This window comes from Mytilus galloprovincialis, chromosome 2, assembly GCF_965363235.1.
Source record: "Mytilus galloprovincialis chromosome 2, xbMytGall1.hap1.1, whole genome shotgun sequence".
Taxonomy (NCBI): Eukaryota; Metazoa; Mollusca; class Bivalvia; order Mytilida; family Mytilidae; genus Mytilus; species Mytilus galloprovincialis.
In genome coordinates, this window is record NC_134839.1 from 46,104,429 (window position 1) to 46,127,571 (window position 23,143).

Below are 23,143 nucleotides of genomic sequence, written 5' to 3' on the forward strand. Positions count from 1 at the left end.
TCAATATTGAAAGCTGTTTATTAAAATATGTTGGCTCTGAACATACTTTTGAATTATTAAAGAACTTATGTAAAGTAAAAAAAAACATTTATTTCTTCATTTTTTTACGATATTTTAGAGTATGAATGTTGAATAGGCGGTCTAGGGACATGCCATTTTGGTTGTTTTGGACCATTCAGGAGTCAATATCTTATCAAGCCCTCTAAAAATAAACTGTTTCTTTGCTTTAAAATGTTAAATCTAATTCAATGTACAGACTGCACAAAAAATTACTTGCAAAGATCAAACACATTTTTTTTAAAGTGGCTGGGACAAGAAAAACGCCCATATAATATTAATAAAGAAGAAATATACACAATCAAAGGGGTCTGATCCTGTATCCCGATTATTAATTGTTTTGTCAGATTCTGGATGTCTGCATTTAATTGTGATGACGATTGGACGAGTTCTATTTTACTTGATTGTGTTTAATTCAAATTCACAGCTTGGACAGTTCGCCAAATCTTAACCAGATCGAGGGAGTTAACTACTCACTAATGAAGTTTGCCGTGCGCGCGAACTTCTTCAATTTGAGTTTTCCATTTTTCAGGTACCCGAGGAAATGTCTTAAATCTTAATATTGAATAACCAAATAACGGAGAATCTGCATTGATTACACATAGGTAATGTTACATTCACTTCAAAAAGGATAATTTGATAATTTGGCGGGTTGTTTTTCTTAGTTACAATGTACACTTCCGGAAGAAATTTTCCTGTACAAGTATTAGCTTTCTTAAAACACTTGTTTGACTTTATTTTGGGCGATTAAAAAAAGGGGGAGGGTTGCAAACCGTTTCAACTAAATTCAACAAGGGTACAAATTATAAGCTAAAGCTGAGGACAAGTCAACCTATGCTTTGCAAATTTTAGCCTGTGCATACCCTCGACTGAATCCCCTGCATATTGTGAATTGAATCACTGTTTTGTGTAGAAATTTATACATTTAGGGAGCTACCATTTGATTTTTATGGGGGGGCTAGGATGAAATTTGAAAAAAAAGGCAGGACAAAATTTTTCATCCTAGCCCCCCCATAAAAATCAAATGGTAGCTCCCTTAAGTTAGGCAAATACGATTCTAAGTTTTAGTGTATTATTACTATACTATATATAAAAATATTAATTTTCGCGAACCATTTAGGTCACGGAAATTCCAAAATATGGCATCAGTAAGGAGAGTTGTGCAAATAATGTGAATACACAGAACCCCCATCCAAATTATCTCCAGCTAAAAGTATTCATCTTTTTCTATTTTATATGTACTAACAATGTTCCATTTTTCTATAATTTCCATTAAAATATTCCAAAATCTGAGTAAAATTAGATAGAATGCCCCAAATAAACATTGTCTGATTGGTTGAAGTACTGTGGCGTCGATGCTTAGCATAATAAGCCTCGATGTAAAGCACACGCTTCACAGGAAGAAGGAGAGTTTTACAAATAATGTGAATACACAGATCCTCCATCCTATTTTTATTTTGATGGAAATGTTGCAGTGTTCATCATTTCTGTTTTGATTCTGCTCACAAAATTCCATTTTTTCTATAATTCCGATTTAGATATGTGGAACCCGCAATAAAAATAGATGGCCTCAATCACGTGGTTTCAATGATTTAATAGCAACGCAAAAAATTCCATTAATCATGTTGTACTTTGTTACCAATCGGAACTACTCGGCCTTTCTGGTTGCACGAAGTGAATAGCCGAGTAGTTCCGATTGACGATTGTTACATAAGCCGAATCACACATACGATCTTTGCGCTCAAATGTAGTTCTTGGTGAAGTATACAGGTAACTTCGTTTACGAAAATTCATACACACTTTTTCATTAACATATTATCAGACTTTTGCATATTCACGTTTTTTTTTTGCTGAACTGTAGTCGAATTCAATTCTATACAAATTTTTTTTACGTGAAGCAGTAGGAGTAAGAATATTTTTTCGCGCCAATTTAAGCAGTTTCATCACGAAGAACAAAATTATTTATTGTTATTTTCGTGAAATTTTAGTCATATAGTTTATCAATTAGAGAATTTTTTGTAAGTATTACTTATTCATGTTAAGGTTCTACTGATGTGCTTCTCTAGACCTTTTTGACGGTCCGTTTTATCCCATTTATCTCAATACTATCTCCGATGACAGAAATGTCAACTCGACCTATTCGTGTCGAAAGTGAAAATCCATCTATTTGATGAAATAATTTTTTCTTCAACGGTTCATGCATTATTTTTGTATTATTTGATAACCAATCACATTCACGTTACATGTTTGCATGAAAATGGTTATGTATTGGTGAATTGTAAGGGCGATGCAACATGCGAGGTCAGTGCGCGATCACGTGACATTATTATTTGTAAACAAACATGCTCCCCGTGTAACACGTGTCTGGATTATCTTTTCAAAGTGTTGTGAATTTTTCAATCACTATTTTATGATATATTTCTTTTTGTTTTTAGGTTTGCATATTAGTAGTCCAAGTGAATTAGACATAGTTCTGAGTCGTGTGTGTTTTTTTTTTTTATTGAATTAGAAGGTAAGTCTACATAAGTTATATTTAACTTAAGTTTAAAAAGATGACTCCACTTTCACTCTATATTTAAAACCCGCATACTAATTTAAACAGCATTTGCTCTGCTTGAATGTTAATTTGCCCCTTCCCCGTCATTTCCCAGTGACGGATCCAGGAATTTTCATATGTGGGGGCCCACTGACTGACCTAAGAGGGGGCCCGCTCCAGTCACGCTTCAGTGATTCCTAATATAAGCAACCAAATTTTTTCCCAAAAAGGGGGGGCCAGGCCCCCCCCTAAATCCGCCTGTTTCCCTTTTAAATTTGCGCAAAAGTCATACTTTCAGTCCATTTCGTTAACGGCTGATTTGTGATTTTACCATCTTAACTGCATTTTTCATATTGAACACATTTGACCATTCAGTATGAGTTCCCAAGTTTTTGACTTATATGAAGGAGGCTATAGGTCATGTTTTCCTAAACACCTTATTGCTATTTGTCTGTCTGGATTGTTATACCCATAAAATCAGATAGTGATGAATATGCAAGTTTTCAACAATCCCAGAAAATACACCTTATTGCTATTTAGTCCAATCTGGCAAAACCAGTCACATGTAAAACTTCCTGTTTGGGTCATGCGGCTGAAAATAGAGGTTTTTCAGTAGAGAGCTGAGGGAGGAAAAACTTTAGAAAGCGATTATCAAGAAACTTTAATATAGTATGATCCACTTTTTTCGAAATTAAATTGAAGTAAAAATTATTTTGTTTTAAGTATTTACGGTAAGTTAAAAGGGTTTTCATTAAAAAGTATTGTGCATGGTGAATTGTTTCAATGGGCCCCAGATAGCTTCAACTGGATGAAAAAGTTGTGTAATGTTAGAACTTATCCGGTATGGAATAAATAAGATTAGGTGTATTGACATCCACGGAAAAAAATAGGAAGTAAGGTGCATGTACACATGTATCTCCCCTTTAGGTTTTGATAAATATTGGATATGACATTAAGAAGTTATAAAACTGTATCCTTTGAATATGTTTCTAGCGTAACATGCACGCTTAGTACTGCTTTTTATCAGATATTTTTTAACTTTAATATGTCTTAAAATTCGGGTTTTATCCATTCCAATAGGTGGATTTAAGTTAATGAGAAAAATGCTCTGTTCACTAACTCAGCAATGCTTTAACTGTTGTGAATGTGAGCTCCCTTTTGCTATTATTAGAATCTAGATTTACATCATTCATTTTCAACTTATGAGTTCTCCTTTCATTCAAAAGGTAGATTTCAATGTCTGCTGGTCACTTGACAAGAAAATGCACTCAATGATATTATTTGCCTCAATTTACACCTGGAATGCAGATTTTCCACTAAAATAAATGTCGTTTACTTAGTAATAAATAGTTTTGTATATTACTATCATATTCATGTTTTCATTTGACATTACGAAAGTGCTTTTGAGATCCAGGATTCTGACTTGAATTAACAGTGTTTGTAACACACATGGTTTCTACCGTTTCTTTCCCTTCCCTTAAAAGTATCTTTCAGTTTTAAAACTACCTGATAATAATACAGAGTTCACACCTAATTTGAATTGGATTGACATTAACTAATTTGAATTAGTTTAATTCACATTTGAAAAGGTTTACATCCTACCATCAATTTTAATTTGAATTGCAATGCGCCTCAAATTAGCTTAGCTGTCTGAATGACGTTTACTTTTAATTTGTATTAACAAAAACATAGTTCAAATGCGAATGTAAGTGAATTGTTTGTCTATCTATGGTCAATTTTTAGCCACATTGTTGAATTTTATTTATGGAGCTTACTTTTCATTTACATAGATTTAAGATTAATATTTCTGAGTGGTACGTTACTTATAAAGGGGGTGGATTCCCAGATATTTAATGAAATTGTATTCAGTTTATGGTTTGTGGGCCTCTTATTTGGGGTTATTGATATCAATTGAGGTGTAAAAGGGAAACCAAAATAGTGAAAGATCATTGAAAACCTGATCTATTAAAGTTCATTGATACATGTGTATGTTTAATCAGCCAGTCAATTTAGGTATTTAGAAATCCAAGATTCAATAAAAAATGAATTCTTGGGAATATGTAGAATTATTCACTCAAGGTGCAATCAAACTTATTTATTTCACTTTTTGATTTCTCTTTATTTCTTGGTCTCTTAGTAGGTGTTGCAGATTAGAAGTATTTTCGTACCATAGTATTGTTAGTGTTCCGGATCCTGTTCAGTAGTGAATAGTGAAAATTTAGGTAAGTTTACATTATGTTTATAAATAAACTAAGCTCATGCTAAACTAACTCTAATCTTGCTGTATTTTCCTCAAAATTTTTGAAATACACTTGCATAATATAATAAGAGATTGGCATAAGCTTTCTTCTTCACACTGCCCTCAAAACTCAGTGGCAAAATGACTAGTCTTAGGCAAAAAAATAGTATGTTTGTTTACCGTTACCTGATGACCTACCCTAATTTTAGCGCTAACCCTAAGTCATTTATTTTCCTCTTAAAAGTGAAAAATAAATAGAACTTGTGTCACGAGGGTAATAAGGGTTGCCAATAAATAATATAATAAGAGATTGGCATATATAATTATAATAAGCTTGCTTCTTCACACCACCCTCAAAACTCATTTTAGAATTGATAGCAATACAGTTTTTGTGTCTTTTATTAAACTTAACATTTATACGTTATTCACACAGTTTAACGGTGCTTATTGAAAATTGTACCAAAAAAAACGTTAAGTAGGCAGTACTAAGACTGGAAGAAAATTAAGACGCTTAACATTTTTTTATATGACCAGAACAATTTCTTTGCGTTGTATATAATGCTATCATGTTGTCTTCGTACTGAGACTTATTTAGTTTGCTGCAGTAACTTTAGTTCTGGTGAATGGATCTCTAAAAATTTTATACTTGGAGGTTGAATACCACCATAGGAAGGTGGGGATAGAACTTGGGGGTTATAGTCTCAATAGTTTTGGAATTGGGGGCTACAAAAAAAAGCCGAAATGAGCATTTTTCTTGGTTTCCGCATATTTACTTTAGTATAAGTAAATAGAAATCTGTGAAATTTAAACACAAGATAATAATGAACATAATGGAAAGGTACATCAATGGATTGTTTTTATACGCTCGTCAAAATTTTGACAGGACATATTATGGTACAGAAATGTCTGGTGTCCGGCTGTCTGGCGTAAACATGTCTCACCATAACTGGAGAACGACTTATCCAAATGCCATGAAATTTAATATAGTTGTTTCTTATGATGGTCAAATGATCTGTTTTTGGTGAAAATAAAATTGTTGAGTTACTGCACTTTATAACTAAACAGGGGGGGGGGTGTCTTTATCACACTGTATCTCAAAAACCATTCTTGATTATGACTTAAAACTTTAAACACTTCTTAGTTATATTAATCTCAATATTATGTATAAACAAAAAATATTTTTTTCAAATTTTTTAGTTTAAGGTTCCACCTAGCTACCATATTAGAAAACTGGGATTTAAACGCTAGTCTATTAGAGGGATATTTCCAGTGGAGAATCCAGAAATTTTCATAAGTGGGGGCCCACTGACTGCCTAAGAGAGGGCCCACTCTGATCATGCTCCAGTGGTTCTCTAAATAATCAACCATTTTTTTCCCAGACAGGGGGGGGGGGGGAGGGGGGCTCTTAATTCGCCTTTGATTTCATTGGTTGTAATTTTTATTTTATCATGAATCAGATTTGAACAGGACTTAGGGAATGAAGGTAAAGACCGAATGTCAGTTTTAGTCTTATATATGTACTTTAATTTTAGTCTTACATGTATTTATGTGTACATATATCACTGATTCAGTGGCGATGGTGAATAGCTATATATAGACACTGACAAGTCTTAGACAACATTTTATAGTTTTGAATGTTTCTTCATCAGTTGACTAAAATTAGGTGGAGGTATGTTTTTATTTCCAACAGAGGGGCACTCATGCTCAACCTATATCAGTTTGTGCATGAAGCGATTGATAGTTGCCAGACACTGAATGATTATACCACAAATTTGTGAAAGTTTTAACCTATGCATATATACTTTAAATACCATAAAAAAAAAATTCATGTCTTTTTCAGGACTTCTGATCCAACCATGTAGAATGGCATGTTATTGAGATATGGTTCTGGTTGATGGATGTTCATGAAGGACCTGTAGTACAAAGTATATCACTGGATTGAGCTCTCTGTCAAAGTGTATTATTAAAGTGCTTTGCTTTGAGCTCAGTTCATTGTTATGCAATTCATTCTTTGTGAAATAAAGATTTTACAGACAACTCTCATGTACAAGGATGTCTCCAAGTATTATCATTTCTATGTACAATGTAAGTAACAGGGAGTTAAAAGCATTTTTTGTTTGTTTGAACCAAACATTATTTGTCCATTGACCAAATTTGTTTTGCTTTCACCAGCTTTGAAGGAGATATTATCAAAGAATTGATAGAAAACAGCACAGAAGCTTACTTTCTAGCTCATCAGGCCCAACCATCATGTTAGGCATTGTCATTACTAAAAACCAATAAATGTCTTCTAATCTGAGGATCAATTCAACATTTTAAAGTGTTTTACTAATGATACTGACAAGCCACCACAAAGATATACTGAGTGCCAATGAAAACGCAACACTTTTGTTTTTCAAAAAAGTCTGATAATTTTTATTTATTTTATATTAGAACTTTGTAAAGTTGGTTGAAAATGACTTTAAAGACAATTGTCGACAACTTTTCAGTTGGGTGATTTTTGGAACAAATGCGAAGTAAGGGTTATTTTGAACGGACATAAACCGAGTTCACCGCTTTTCCACATACGCACCATTTTTACGATTTTGTCATTTAAAGCTTGGCTAATGTCATGAATTTTCCCGCCCTTATTGTAAGGAAACTGCAATAAACATCTGAGTAAATGCCAGGACTTTCTGACAACCAGCGACATGCAGTTTCGGACATGATCCAATGAAGCCTTTCACAGCATACAATAACCCAAATCATCCACAAATTCAACAAAAATGGATCAGTTAATGATAAGCCACATCCCGGGGTTCAAAAAGCAAGAAATGCTCAGCAAAACCGATACATTTGGTCTTTAACATATCCAGTGGTGGTTACATAGACGTTTGGCACCCGCCTTGGCCAAAAGTCGTGGGTTTCGCCAGATTTAGGGCCGATAGAGCAAATTTTGCATCAGATTTGACATGGTTTAGACGATGAAAACCACCACCAATATCATAAAGTTGGCTTGAGTTTGCTTTACAGGACAAGTGGAATAACATTCCTTGAGATCACATTAAACGTCCGGGAGGATCAATTCCACGGCGCTGTCGAGATTGCACTGCACAAAGGGGTTGTAACATTTTTAGTTAGGACTGTGATTTGATGATTCGACATTGGATGTTTCGTTTATCTTTTGCGCCCGAAAGATGACAATGAAACATTTTTGTTTGATATCGATCTATTGTTAGAATTGTTAATTTTCAAGAACAATTCATTTTGAAAGATTATGATTTCTAATATAAATTTTATTTTTGAAAAACCAAGTGTTGTGTTTTCATTGGCACTCAGTATATATAAATAGAACCATACAAATAGTTAGCAAATACATATAAAAAAAAATGTGACATGATTGCCAATGAGACAATTCTCCACAACAGACCAAAATGACATAGAAATTAACAACTACAGGTCGCCGCACAACCTTCAACAATGAGCAAAGCTAATGCAGCATAGTCAGCTATAAAAGAGGGGGGGCAAGGGGGGTCCCAATAACAGCAAAACAGCAAATTGATTTGGCTCATAACAGATAACAAGGAATTAAAATGGACAAAAACAGATAACAGTAAATGAAATATTAAAATAATTCGGTCTTTGACAAATCAGTATTTCTTATTACGGATATAATCCTTTGTAATGCATTCCATTTTTTATGACTATGTTTTTAGTATTAATTTATGTATCTAGAATGTGTTTAAATTACTACTCAATATATTATAATATTTTTTATACGCTCGTTTACGGAACGTATTATGGTATACTGTTGTCCGTCTGTTGTCAACATGTCGGACATTAACTCAAAAACTCTTTAACCATTTGCATTAAACTTTGGGAAATTGGTTATATCTATTGACGTGAGCTCCCTTTTTTTTTTTTTTTTTTTTTATAAACTTTAGATTTTTTAAGTTTCTGGGTAATGGGTTTTTTTTTTCAATAAAATTGGTGTTTTTTTCAGTTTTCTGATAATATCTCAAAAATGCTTTCACAAAGCAAGGAATTTTGGTGAATTGTTTATATCTATTAACATGAGGTTACTTTCAATTTTTATAAATTTTAGATTTTACGTTTCCGAGTTAACGGGTTTTATTAATCAAAAAGGGGTGATTTTCCAGCTTTCAGACATTAACACAAAAATGTTTTCAGCAGTTCTCATGAAACGTTGGTGTATTGTTTATATATATTGACTGAAGCTCCCTTTGTTGCTAATCAAAAAAGTGACCTAAAAGAGTTTGAATATTCTGACTTTTTCTAAATGACCATTTAAAGAGGTGTGTGAATTTTTCTTAATAAAATTTTGAGGCAAAGTGGTATATAGGGTAGAAAAATCAAAAGCACCAATTATAAGCATGCAATATATCAAGTACTTCGAACGAATTTTGACACTCTAAAAGTAAAAGCAATTTATTCCACTATTTTCAAAGGCCTTATTTGAACAATTTTTTATCAGCTGAGGTTTTTGATTGTACCAAGTGTACTATTAAGTAGAATACATAGTTTAGTAGGGAAACAATGGCTTGAAACGAAATAAATCTTTGTTTGTAATGAGTTATGTGCAGCTTCGGACCCAAGTACATGGTTGGAACTTTCACTGTACAATGCATTTGGTTCTGCTTTGAAAAGAATCACAGAGCTGAGTCTATGTACCATATTATATAAAAGGTTAAGTGGTTGTTAGGACCTAGTCCTTAATATGACAAAAAGGAAAACATATGGCCAGGAATATCTGACAAGGATCTCCAAGGAACATTATTCTCATACAAAAAATTAAGATAATTCTAAATACACATTCATAAAAAAAAATGGAATTTATTACAAAGGATAATCATAAGATATACTTGAATTGTCCTGGACCTCACTTCTGTGATGGGTATATGTTAATGGAATCCTTCTCAGAATACGGGACAAACATATTAGTAATGGTAAACCCCAATGGCCAATGATCTTCAATTTATACCGAATATTGACTGTCAAAAAAAATGCTAACATTCCAATTTTCAATAACAGTTAACAGCAAATACATTATCACAATAACAGATAACAAAAAAACTAAAAGCCCAATAACAGCTAACAAAGAATAAGACAATAACAGCTAACAGCAAATATATTTTCAAAATAACAGATAACAAAGAATTAAATTGCCCCATAACAGCATAACAGTTAAACCCCTTGCCCCCCCTCATAAAAGGTCTGGAAATGACAATGTGAAACAATTCAAAGGAGAAAAATAACAGGCTTATTTATGTACAAAAAATAAAGAAAAAACGAATATGTAACACATAAACAAACGACAACCACTGAATTACAGGCTCCTTATATCATGTTCTCAGATATCATCTCCCAATTCAAAAAAATCACGAAAAATTGAACCATATTATGTGTTGCTCTCCTAGCTATAAAATGTATCCAAAATCAAAGATGTGGAACATATTCTATCATAATCATTTGGTAACTAATGCAATTAGTGTCTCTTCCATGCCTATCTTGAACATAAAAACTAAACTAAATATAAAATAAACAATGCTCCGGTTGGTTGTCATCGTGCAACACAGTTAATAACACATATAGGAAAATCATAGAACTACATTTATCATAAAACACTGTCAAACATCCAAACATACTATCCACACTCATCTGTGTCCACACTTGTTTAGAATAAAAAAAGAATGATAGAACAATAAAGCGTAAAATTAGATAATTACTTCAAACGACAACAAAAAGAAGAAATTTATCTATCTTTGCTAAACCAAGTACAGAAAAACTATCAACACATTTAGAGGCCAACATACAGTCCTTAACAAAAGACCGGTGCTCATACAATAAAGCGGTAAATAGAAATTTGTGTGCAAAAAAAAAAAGTGCATGCAGGCTTCAACAAAAGACAGGTCAGTAATGTCAAGCTTTAAGTCCTCTAGAGTCAGGAAAGTTGCAAATAAATCATACTAAAACTATCAAAGATTTGCAATGAAGGTTGTATCATAAAACTTTGACACAAGCTGCTATGATAGTACCAGGGGCGTAGCTACCCGGAGGCACGACAGCACGTGCATCCACGTTGTTTTCAAAAAAAAAAAAGAAAAAAAAAGCAGAAGAGAGAGAGATGAGTTGGCCAATCGGAATCGGAGACTGTTGGTGTCTTTTCCGTCTATCCCGGATATTAGTTTGACAACCTAGTTACAAGTGTTGATGAAGCTGTTCATTCAGAAAAAGATCGTAGCTCCGAAGTTGCGTGCACATTGATTCGGTATGCAAAAAAAGAAATGGAAAAATAAAAATTTATAAATTGAATGTTAAAGAAAACACCTACAATGTATGTTGTCACTTTTTTTAATTGATGAAATATCATTAGATAACGACATTTGATTTCAAAATAATAATTTTGTTTGGAGATTATGACAAAATCGGAAGGTTACTTGTATCTTTTACAAGATTTTTACTTTTGAATTTGTAATACTCAGTCTATTCTAAGATATGTAGTTTTGAAGCACATTTTACAGTGTACAGTTCATCAGTTTGGAATGAGATGTACCAATCGGCATTAGAATTATCAGATCCCTTCGATATCGTTGAAAATATGCCGAGGCGATGTGGTTGACAGACTACCGGAGCCAATCATCCTGCAACCACGCCAAAACAGTATTGGAAAGCCTCATTATTTTTTGTGTTCATAGACCATATGATAAGGCAACTGGAGAGTGGAGTCGCGTCAAGTTATCAGAAAATCGCTTCTTTGTGCTGTATCTCACGGCTTCATCATGTTGTAGGAAATATCACAAACGAACAAATCTCAATATTGTCTGAAACATACGAAACTGACCTAGCATGTAATTTTGACGGATTCAATTGGGAGGTCGCTCGATGCCGAACATGTACGCTGGTTTATAACATCTAGCGAGTGCTACCATGCCATGATGGCCCTGAGATATATCAGTCACGGTACTACGTATGTAATTGAAAACAAATGTACGATCAACAATGAACAACGAAAGTTACATAGCATTACTGCATGTTCATCGGGATTTCAGTGTGAATGTTGACAAAGTAATAGAAAGTTTGTTTCTGCCCAGACCCGAAGAGCAGATTTTGGACAATTTTGAGTAAATTCTGTATCACAAATATTTGTTGTTTATGTATTACTATATTCAGAAGATTTATTAATAGTTTTACATTCATAAATTTTTATCTACATATAGCTCCTCTTTTAACCGTCCTATGACCGAAAACCGAAAAAAAAAAATTCTGCATAATAGGGTCCCAAATTTTTTTAGTTGCTTCCACATCGTTTCTTTCTAGCTACGCCCCTGAGTACGATGTTGCAAAATAATACATTTTAAACATTTTTTAGGGTGGTAATGGGAGATATAAACACGGAAGCACGTTAAATAAAAATCGCAAAAACGTTGCACTGAAAATAAAAATTGGGAAAAACGAAGCACGAGATATAAGATCGTTAATAAGAAGTAATTAAAGCACTAGAAGTTAATTACTCAGCCGTTCTTGGATATCATGCAGTTATTATAAATGACCGGCACAAAGACCCTGCGGTCACCTTTTAGTGTCCGCTTGTTGCATCTTATTTGAAAACTGAATATTAATCATAGTATAAATTTGATAGCAGTTTAGGTGGCACGGTAGTATTTGCATTCCAGAATTTAGGTTACTTAGGTAAATGTATCTAAACAGTGTGATTGGACAAAAAATACAGTATTTACTGAACATACTTTCCCAAACTGAGGGATGAATCAGGTGTAGAAAAATAGGAAATAATTTTACATACAGATGAAAATGAATTTTTGAGATTTTTTTTTAATTTTGTATTAACTGCACCATAAAAGACCTAAACGTACTAGTGGCCTTAGGTTTTTAAAAATAGCAAAAAAAGTAAACGGTCATGATACATATTGAAATTCATTTCTGAATAGTAAAATCATAAAAAAAAATAAAGTGGAGAAAAATATATTGTTTTGGCGAAAGAGGTGGCGTCAAAAATAATTGACACAGGGGAAACCCTGGTAAAATGAAAGTACGTCAGTTAACTGTGAATGTAGATTTTTTTGCAGTGTTAGAAAGTGGCGAAAATTCTACAAAGGCTATCATTATTATCACTTATGGGCCAGGAAATACTACCGTGCCACCTTTATATCCTAGGAACACATAATTTTAAAACAATTTGCGGACTGACCCTTGAATCTAGTCCTAGTTTACTTCTTAATAAAATGCGAATGAGACAAGCATGGGAGTAAAGACACGGAAAATAAATCAAAGTACTGAAGTATTGAACATTGGATGAACGCAAGTTCTTTTGGATAGTAAATAAAATCACATCTCTATAACTGAAAGTGAGGTTGATGTTCAGTTAAAAAAATTCTGAGACAAGTTAGGGCGGAGATGATAAATGAATGACAGGGAATTCAACATCACCATAATAGTTATTATATTGTAGTGATACAAATCAGTATACTCTGGTTTATTGTTGTATATTATATTAATATTTGTATAGCATAGTTACATGTTTTTTTGCCAAGTTGCTAACATTTGTTTTTACTAAAACTACTGTTCTGCTTCATAAAAAGTAAATTGTAGCTTTTTTTTAATTTTACAAAAAGAAATGTTCAACCATTTAGATTCAATTCTGCATTCGTCTTCACCATGCATGAAATATTTGCCACTGGACATTGAACAAACATCAACCGTTCAATCAATTCAGCATACGCATTAAATTAAAAAGGAATAAAATTGCTCCAGAAGTTTATCTGAATTAAATATTACTTTTTTTCATTTCCCTCAAAGATTACAAAACCCTAGTTGTTGGCCACTTTCAGCAACCACGACTATATGTGGCAGTTAGTATATAATAGATGAAAGAATATAGATAGAACAAGTACCGGGAGAGAACCACCAATCTTTAGCTAAAAACTCAGTCTTAATCAGGATCGGAGTTGAATCCTCGCAATAACTGCATCAAAGTCAAAATAAAATTGAGAATGGAAATGGGGAATGTGTCAAAGCGATAACCCCAACCATAGAACAGACAACAGCCGAAGGCCACCAATGGGTCTTCAATGTAGCGAAAAAAGGCTACTAATGATGGGGCCAACTAATTTACATGGGAATGAGATGTGCCAGTGCTGACACAACTGCATACCAAATATTTTTTACCCATAACTAGTGGTTCCCCATAAACTGACATAATAACAATTATATATTAATATATAATTGTTGATGACACTGGAAACATCATACCAATGTCTTGCTTTTTGACTCCATTCAGGCTGACAAAAACCTTTTCATTGTGTTAATTAACCATGATGGAGAGTCCAATCGTAATTTTTAAAGAAATCTCATTTGTAGATGCTTAAGTATAATACTAACTCATTTTCAATTGGTCCTGATAATTTTACCCTTCAAACTAAGAAAACTTGTGTTTCCATGGACCACGGATATAAAGGCGAAAAGGGGTTGAACACCAAATAATTTTGAATAAAATGGTTTCAAATCACATGTATATTATGATGTAAATGTTTACCAAATATCATGTACTGTTTAAATTATCACTATCACCAGCCTTTAACACATTAATTAAAAACAAAGAGTGCACACGCTGAAATGTCTCGCCTTCTTTACTAACCATTGGTATAATGGTTATAGTCCTCAATACAAAGCTTTACTACAACTATCACATAAACTTAACATGATCCAAGAAAGTTGACCTATCGCTTATAGTTTGAAAAAAAACAGACCAAAACACAAAAAATGATGTAAAGGTAAAATAAAACCTTGCGAGACCGACATGTACATCATAAAATATTGCCATACACCAAATATAGTTGACTTATTCATATAGTATAATAGAAAAAAGGACCAAAATTTCAAAAACTTAACTTTGACAACTGAACCATGAAAATGAAAATCAAGGTCAGATGACACCTGCCAGTTGGACATGTACACCTTACAATCATTCCATACACCAAATATAGTAGACATATTGCATACAGTATAAGAAAAACAGATCAAAAACTTAACTATAACCACTGAACCACGAGGTCTCGGGTCAGATGTGACACCTGTCCATTGGACATGTACACCTTACAATCTTTCCATACACCAAATATACTATAGTATCTGAGATATGAACTTACCACCAAAACTTAACCTTGTTCACTGATCCATGACGACCGGACGGGTGCAGACCAGAAAATATAATGCGCCATAAAAAAAAAAATTTCAAGTAGTCACTGAACCGTGAAAATTGACATGTGACAGACAAACTTCGTAACATAAGGCGTCTATATACAAAGTATGAAGCATCCAGGTCTTCTAAAATATAAAGCTTTTAAAAAAGTTAGCTAACGCCGCTGCCACTGGATCACTAACCCTATGTCGAGCTTTTTGGGGCAAAAGTTGCAGACTGGACAAAAATGAGTATACACGTCTTAGGATGGCAGGGCTCAAATAAAACTGCAAGCGTTGTAATTGTAATGCTAAGCACACGCATCTCAATTTTATAGCAAACGAATAAAAAGTTCATAAATCTAATTTCAGCACTGGTTATATTCTATTGTTTTGTTGTTCAATTAAAGTTTGTTGAGCACTAAACCATATTCTTGAGTCTGTTTTGCACAACATATTCCCGAATCTGTTTCTTTTGGATCTTTATATGTCTCTTCCCTTCCACAGCTTGTTCCCGAGTCCATTAGTGTTTGTAGTCTATATTCTATCACAGCAAATTAAATTCCAGAGTTGTATTTTATGATGGAGTCTTTCTTTTAAAAATTTAAAAATCTGCTACAAAGAGAGTCTGATTAAAACCAGCCCCTACTGTAAGTTGATGGTGGGGCTGGTTTTAATCAGACTGCAAAAAAGAAAGATTACACACAAAAATAATAATATCATTGATGTATTAAAACATGTGATTGCAAAGTCAAAATTTGTCTTAAATTTGTAAAATTCTATTGGAAAGTCAAACTTTTCTCAAAATTGTTAAATTATATTGACCTAAAAATATATTTATATTTAATTCTTAACACTTTCATTAATTCCTTTAGAGCCAATACTTGCTCTTCCCAAATGGAGCTTAGTCCAGTTGTGTAAGGAACACAAAAGTGTGTAAAGTTTTAAGCAATAATCATAAATGGTTTTTGAGATACGGCACAACATGTAAAAAAACCTCCCCCTTTTTTAACAAAATACTCAATAACTCAAAAATGAAATTTTGAATCATCACCAAAAAGTATACAGATTAATATAACAAAGACATGTGTAAAGTTTTAAGCAATAATCATAAATCGTTTTTGAGATATGGTGCGACATGTAAAAAATCCCTCCCTCTTTTTTACAAAATACTCAATAACTCAAAAAGTATACAGATATTAAGATTAATATAACTAAGTGTTTAAAGTTTTAAGCCATAATTAAGAATCGTTTTGGCGACATGTGAAAAAACAAACCCCTGTTTTAGTTACAAAGTGCCGTAACTCAAAAAGTTTTAATCTTATTTCCACCAAAAAGTATACAGATCATTTGACCATCATAAGAAACAACTATATTAAGTTTCATGAAATTTGGATAAGTCGTTCTCAAGTTACGGTGCGACATGTTTACGCCGGACAGACGGACGGACAGACTGACAGACAGACAGACGGACGGACACCGGACATTTGTATACCATAATACGTCCCATCAAAATTTTGACGGGCGTATAAAAACTGCAAAATTTCCTTAAAATTACTAATTCAAGGGAAGCAACCTAACAATGGTCCGAAAATTCAGGGCAGATAGATCTTTACCTAATGAATAATGCTATCCTGTCAGATTTGCTCTAAATGCTTCGGTTTCAGAGATATGAGCAAAAAAGCTGCATTTTACTAAATCATAGGCGGATCCCGGGGGGGGGGGTGGGGGGGGGGGGGGTGGCACGAGCCCCCCTTTCGTGGAAAAATTTGGTTGATTATATAGGGAATCACTGAAGCATGACTGGAGCGGCCCTCCCTTCCCCCTTAGGAAAAGTTCTGGATCCGCCACTGTAAATACACTAATGACGTTTGCGGACAGCTTGGTTAAATTTGTCATTGTAGTTTCAGAGAAGAGGATTTAAGTAAGCTAACAAAAATTTACGAAAAATTGTTATAAATTGACTATACAGGTCAATAACTCCTTTAAGGGGTCAACTGACCATTTTGGTAATGTTAACTTATTTGTTTATCTTACTTTGCTGAACATTATTGCTGTTTACAGCTTATATCTATCTATAATAAAATTCAAGAAAATAACCAAAAACTGCAAACTTTTCTGAAAATTACCAATTCAGGGGCAGCAACCTAACAATGGGTTGCTGGAATGGTCTGATAATTTCAGGACAGATAAATATTCACCTATTGAACAATTTAATCCCGTCAGATTTGCTCTAAATGCTTCGGTTTCAGGGATAGGAGCCAAAAGCTGCATTTTACCCTATGTTCTATCTTTAGGAAGGACAGCCATCTTGGTTCGCGGGCAGTGTCATCGGACACATTTTTAAAACTAAATACCCTAATGATAATTGTAGACAGCTTGGTTAAATTTGTCAAAGTAGTTTCAGAGGAGAGGATTTTAGTAGAATTACAAAAATTTACGATAAATTGTTATAAGTTGACTATAAAGGGCAATAACTCCTTAAGGGCTCAACTGACCATTTTGGTTATGATGGCTTATTTGTAGATCTTACTATACTGAACATTATTGCTGTTTACAGTTTATCTCTATCAATAATAAAATTCATTAAAATGACCAAAAACTGCAAAATATTCTTAAAATTACCAATTAAGGGGCAGCAACCTAACAACGGGTTGCCAGAATGGTCTGAAAATTTCAGTGCAGATAGATCTTCAACTAATGAACAATTTTATTCTGCCAGATTTGCTCTAAATGCTTCAGTTGCAGAGATATGAGCCAAAAGCTGCAATTTACCCTATGTACTATTTTTAGCCATGGCAGCAGTCTTGGTACGCGGGCGGGGTCATCGGACAGTTTTTAAAACTACATACCTTAATGATGATTGTGAACAAGTTTGGTTAAATTTGTCATAGCAGTTTCTGAGGAGAGGATTTTAGTAAGATTACAAAAATTAACGATTTTGTTTATAAATAAACTATAAAGGGCAATAACTCCTTTAGGGGGTCAACTGACCATTTTGGTAATGTTGACTCATTTGTATATCTTACTTTGCTGAACAGTATTGCTTTTTACAGCTTATCTCTATCTATGATAAAATTCAAGAAAATAACCAAAAACTGCAAAATTTCCTAAAAATTGCCAATTTAGGGGCAGCTACCTATCCATTTTGGTCATGCGACTTATTTGTAGATCTTAATTTGCTAAACATTATTACTGTTTACAGTTTATCTCTATCTATAATAAAATTCAAGAGAATAACCTAAATCTGCAATATGTTCTTAAAATTACCAATTCAGGGGCAGCAACCTAACAACGGAATGTCCGGTTCATCTGATAATATCTCAACAGATATATCTTGACCTGATTAACAGTTTTATCCCTTGTCAGATTTGCTCTAAATGCTTTAGTGTCAGAAATATAAGCCAAAATCTACATTTTACCCCTATGTTTTATTTTAAGCCAAGGCGGCCATCTTGATTGGCCAAGTCACGGAACACATTTTAAAAACTAGATACCCCAATGATGAGTGTGGCCAAATTTGATTTAATTTGGCCCAGTAGTTTCAGAGAAGATTTTTGTAAAAGTTAACGACGAGGGATGCCAAGTGATGAAAAAAGCTCACTTGGTCCTTCAGGCCAGGTGAGCTAAAAGGAACTATTAAAGTTAGATTTTTAACTAATTCTGCTATCATATATGCAACTTAAACATCAAAATTAAGCAAAAGGGAGTTCAATTTCAAGTGCATTTCTATTTAATAAATATTATGTCTGCTCAATTTCATAAAAAAGGTTTTTTTATGATCTTACTCATTTTTAAAATTTTTTTTTAGTATAATTTAAATTTCATTATATGCGAAAATACCTGCTACAAGCAATTTTTTAATGATCATGAAAAGAAGGAGAAATAGCGCAAATATATATCTTTATTAGTATTCTGACAAAGTTTTTTCTTCCATCTGTATTAAATTTCAGACTTGGATATTTAAAATTTGAGAATTTAAATCAGAAACCAGAAAAGAGCTGCTATCAACACCAAATTCTCGACTTAACAAATAAAAGAAAAAATGGACAAGGATCTGGACAATTTTAGCAGATGAATAATAAGCACTACAATGGTAATATTATTAAGAAATAATTACGAAAAATATCAAATTGTTAATGAATCAAATGAGACAATTTAAAAATTTTAATAATTCAAAAATAGATTGTTTTTTAAAGTTCTTAAAATAAACAAACTTCAGAAATACATAACTAAGAAACTCTTATAAAACTAAAGAGAACGTTTCGACTATCAAATATAGGAAACCATTCAAACCAGCAAAATAGTCAGAAATAAAGAAATCACAACTCAGAAATGACCAAGAAAAAATGTTAGGTTTGTTAGATTGTAGGTTAAATATTAGTATAGAAATGGCTAGAAAGTAAGATGTATTTCTGAATTTATAATTTGATATTTAGTTGCATTAAAACATTTTACTTTTGAATACAAATATTTTTCTGCCAATTTATAATGTAGTGCACATATTCCCCTTAACATAAGATAATTATGGCCATTAACACCAGATAACATCTCAAATTTATTTAATTGCTTATAATTCAACATTAACCAGACATCCAAATATGGCATTACATGTTTCTGAAAACTGAAATCATTTTTTTTTTAAATTAAGTAATTAGTTGATGAAGATCTTTGATAGTCTCAGCTAGATTCATACACTTTTTTTTTTCTAAATTAGTGTTTTAAAGAGGGACGAAAGATACCAAATGGATATTCAAACGCATAAATCGAAAATAGACTGACAACTGACAACGCCATGGTTAAGAACAAAAAACCTAAGCAACATCAACCCCATCAAAAATTTGGGTGATCTAAGGTACTCCAGAAGGGTAAGCAGATCCTGCTTCAAATGTGGCACCCGTCATGTTGCCCATGTTAGTTAAACCTATTAGTCTAATTGGGTAGGTCACATTCGAGAAAATGGATTGTAGTTAAAACAGAAGGAACATATCCTTTATAATATGTGAAACACATATTCCATAACGGTCAACCAAGCTGACATATACAAGACACTTAATTTTCGATTGTTGGAGGCCATACTTTTTGAGTAATTGGGTTGCTGTCTAATTGATAAAAGATGTAGGATTGATTTAAACAAAGCTTTTTTTGCAAAGAAACAGCTTGTCAAATGCCAATTTTCAAAGCTGTTACAATTTTCCAAATATAAATGAGTATAATCACAACTATTTATAATCTATTTTTTAAACTGTTCATTTTGTTTTAGATGTCCTTAGTTAATCAATTAAATGTGCTTCTGTACAGACACAAGCAAAGAAACATCTACATTAATTAAGGCTATAAGCTGACATTAATCCACTTATAGTGAAAAAAAAGGTAAGTTATCATTATGCTGAAGTAACTGATTAACAACATATTTGTTGAATTTGGAGGTAGACTTTTTCTATAACAAGTATATATATTCTATCAAATTAACTTAAGCAAAAAACTTAACATACAAATTGGTAATTAATTCAAATTCGCTGGACCATGACCTACAGGGAAGAACCTCAACATAGTTTTCAAGATGTGATTGCAAAGTCAATCTTTTCTTAAATTTGTAATTATTATTGCAAAGTCAAAAACTTTTTTATTTGTAAAATTATATTGCAAAGTCAAAATTTTCTCTAATTTGTTATGTTATATTGACCTAAATAATATGTTTTTCATTTATTTGAACACTTTCAGTAATTCCTTAAGAGCCAACACTTGCTACTCCCAAATGGAGCTTAGTCCATTTGTTTGAAGAATGGAGCTTGAACAGTTGTGTGAAGAACAATCTGCTACAAAGACAGTCTGATTAAAACCAGCCCCTACTGCAAGTTGATGGTGGGGCTGGTTTTAATCAGACTGCAAAAAAGAAAGATTACACACAAAAAAACATCATAAATAACATAAATATTATGGATGTATTAAAACATGTGATTGCAAAATCAGTTTTTTTCTTAAATTTGATAACAAAGACCAACTTTTCTTAAATTTGTTAAATTATATTGAACTAAAAATGTATTTTTATTTAAATCTGAACACTTTCATTAATTCCTTTACATCCAATACTTGCTACTCCCAAATGGAGCTTAGTCCAGTTGTGTGAAGAACAATCTGCTACAAAGACAGTCTGATTAAAACCAGCCCCTACTGCAAGTTGATGGTGGGGCTGGTTTTAATCAGACTGCAAAAAAGAAAGATTACACACAAAAAAACCCAACATCATAAATAACATTAATATCATGGATGTATTAAAAACATGTGATTGCGAAGTCAATTTTTTCTTTAATTTGTTAAATTATATTGCCCTAAAAATATATTTTTATTTAATTCTTACCACTTTCATTAATTCCTTTACAGCCAATACTTGCTACTCCCAAATGGAGATTAGTCCAGTTGTGTGAAGAACAATCTGCTACAAAGAGAGTCTGCTTAAAACCAGCCCCTACTACAAGTTGATGGTGGGGCTGGTTTTAATCAGACTGCAAAAAAGAAAGATTACACACAAAAAAACATCATAAATAACTTAAATATTATGGATGTATTAAAATATGTGATTGCAAAATCAGTTTTTTCTTAAATTTGATAACAAAGACCAACTTTTCTTAAATTTGTTAAATTATATTGAACTAAAAATATATTTTTATTTAATTCTGAACACTTTCATTAATTCCTTTACATCCAATACTTGCTACTCCCAAATGGAGCTTAGTCCAGTTGTGTGAAGAACAATCTGCTACAAAGAGAGTCTGATTAAAACCAACCCCTACTGCAAGTTGATGGTGGGGCTGGTTTTAATCAGACTGCAAAAAAGAAAGATTACACACAAAAAAACATCATAAATAACATAAATATTATGGATGTATTAAAACATGTGATTGCAAAATCATTTTTTTCTTAAATTTGATAACAAAGACCAACTTTTCTTAAATTTGTTAAATTATATTGAACTAAAAATGTATTTTTATTTAAATCTGAACACTTTCATTAATTCCTTTACATCCAATACTTGCTACTCCCAAATGGAGCTTAGTCCAGTTGTGTGAAGAACAATCTGCTACAAAGAGAGTCTGATTAAAACCAGCCCCTACTGCAAGTTGATGGTGGGGCTGGTTTTAATCAGACTGCAAAAAAGAAAGATTACACACAAAAAAAAAACAACATCATAAATAACATTAATATCATGGATGTATTAAAAACATGTGATTGCGAAGTCATTTTTTTTTTTAATTTGTTAAATTATATTGCCCTAAAAATATATTTTTATTTAATTCTTAACACTTTCATTAATTCCTTTACAGCCAATACTTGCTACTCCCAAATGTAGATTAGTCCAGTTGTGTGAAGAACAATCTGCTACAAAGAGAGTCTGCTTAAAACCAGCCCCTACTACAAGTTGATGGTGGGGCTGGTTTTAATCAGACTGCAAAAAAGAAAGATTACACACAAAAAAACATCATAAATAACATAAATATTATGGATGTATTAAAACGTGTGATTGCAAAATCAGTTTTTTCTTAAATTTGATAACAAAGACAAACTTTTCTTAAATTTGTTAAATTATATTGAACTAAAAATATATTTTTATTTAATTCTTAACACTTTCATTAATTCCTTTACATCCAATACTTGCTACTCCCAAATGGAGCTTAGTCCAGTTGTGTGAAGAACAATCTGCTACAAAGAGAGTCTGATTAAAACCAGCCCCTACTGCAAGTTGATGGTGGGGCTGGTTTTAATCAGACTGCAAAAAAGAAAGATTACACACAAAAAAACATCATAAATAACATAAATATTATGGATGTATTAAAACATGTGATTGCAAAATCAGTTTTTTCTTAAATTTGATAACAAAGACCAACTTTTCTTAAGTTTGTTAAATTATATTGAACTAAAAATATATTTTTATTTAATTCTTAACACTTTCATTAATTCCTTTACATCCAATACTTGCTACTCCCAAATGGAGCTTAGTCCAGTTGTGTGAAGAACAATCTGCTACAAAGAGAATCTGATTAAAACCAGCCCCTACTGCAAGTTGATGGTGGGGCTGGTTTTAATCAGACTGCAAAAAAGAAAGATTACACACAAAA

At 32.6% G+C, this 23,143-nt stretch overlaps 1 protein-coding gene and 1 long non-coding RNA gene across 2 annotated transcripts in view; both read right to left on the reverse strand.

Moving 5' to 3' along the window:
* The window catches only part of LOC143063686 (uncharacterized), a 138,280-nt gene extending 137,486 nt beyond the window's left edge, over nucleotides 1-794 (reverse strand). Inside the window, exon 1 of the mRNA XM_076236002.1 lies at nucleotides 535-794. The gene's annotated coding sequence lies outside the window, so the exon portion shown is untranslated. The remainder of the gene's footprint in view (nucleotides 1-534) is intronic.
* Nucleotides 795-15,467: 14,673 nt separating this feature from the next.
* The window catches only part of LOC143063685 (uncharacterized), a 29,254-nt gene continuing 21,578 nt past the window's right edge, over nucleotides 15,468-23,143 (reverse strand). The window contains exon 3 of the long non-coding RNA XR_012975076.1: nucleotides 15,468-15,619. This is a non-coding gene — a long non-coding RNA (uncharacterized LOC143063685). The remainder of the gene's footprint in view (nucleotides 15,620-23,143) is intronic.